We start from the raw sequence: 1,418 nt of genomic DNA, 5'->3' as shown, positions 1-1,418 counted from the left end.
CTTTTAGGCCCTAGACAAGCAGGGCGGGTTAGTAACCTTATAATTTAACCCTCCAGTTAGCCTTGGAGGACTCGGTGTCGCACTTCCGCCCGGACTCTAATAAAGCGGGTCGAATTGTGTGCAATTCAGGATTTTAGGATGCAAATCTGAATCTGTAGTTTTGTCTCCTCCACCCCACCCCATTATTAGATTGGCAATGTNCTATGAGACTTTCCAGGGTGACAGAAACATTAATGATTGTAACAAAATAATCAAAGATCAATATTAGTGGAAAGCACTGTAATTTGAGGCAGTGTGATAACAAGGGAAAGGGAGGTTTGAACTTAGACCTGGGTTTGGATTCTAACAGGCTATGTTATCTCACCCACATCCTTTCTTTAAGTCTCAAGATTTCATTAACAAAAAAAAAAATCTGTAAAACAGTTGTGAAAATCAAAGATGCTGTCTTTACACAATGCTCATGTTCTATTAAAATGTGTTTATTCATCTATCTTACTCAATATATTTTGTTCTCTGAGGACAGGGACTTATTTTTGCCTCATTGCTGCAAAATCCAGCAAAGTGCTTAGCACACAGTTGTAGACACTGGCAATACTTTTTTTTTTTTTTTTTGAGACAGGGTCTGGCTCTGTCATCCAGGCTGGAGTGCAGTTGTGCAATCATGACTCACTGCAACCTCCACTTCCAGGGCTTAGGTGATTCTATTACCTCAGCCTCCCATGTAGCTGGGACCACAGGCATGCATCACCATGCCTGGCTAATTTTTGTATTTTTTTGTAGAGACGGGCTTTCACTATATTGTGCAGGCCAGTCTTGAACTCTTGAGCTCAAGCGATCCGCCCACCTCAGTGCCCAAAGTGCCAGGGCTACAGGTGTGAGCCACCAGGCCAACCACAGATACTTTTTAAACAAATGAACAACAACAATAATAGCTATCATTTATGGAACACTTACTCATGTCAGATATTGTTGTAAATTGTGGGGAAAAGAAAGAGAGATCAACCTGTTACTGTGTCTATATAGAAAGAAGTAGACATAAGAGACTCCATTTTGTTCTATATCTGAGATGCTGTTAATCTGTGACCCTACCCCAACCTTGTCCTTGCAAGAGACATGCGCTGTGGTGACTCAAGGTTTAATGGATTTTGGGCTGTGCAGGATGTGTCTTTGTTAAACAAGTGCCCGAAGGCAGCTTGCACGGTGGCTCAAGCCTGTAATCCCAGCACTTTGGGAGGCCGAGACGGGTGGATCACGAGGTCAGGAGATCGAGACCATCCTGGTCTACACGGTGAAACCCCGTCTCTACTAAAAAATACAAAAAACTAGCCGGGCGACGAGGCGGGCGCCTGTAGTCCCAGCTACTCGGGAGGCTGAGGCAGGAGAATGGCGTAAACCCGGGAGGTGGAGCTTGCAGTGAG

The sequence above is a fragment of the Rhinopithecus bieti genome, unplaced genomic scaffold (assembly GCF_001698545.2).
Source record: "Rhinopithecus bieti isolate Rb0 unplaced genomic scaffold, ASM169854v2 scaffold_42612, whole genome shotgun sequence".
NCBI classification, from domain to species: Eukaryota; Metazoa; Chordata; class Mammalia; order Primates; family Cercopithecidae; genus Rhinopithecus; species Rhinopithecus bieti.
The sequence above is the reverse complement of the archived record's forward strand: the minus strand, read 5'-3'. Positions refer to the sequence as shown.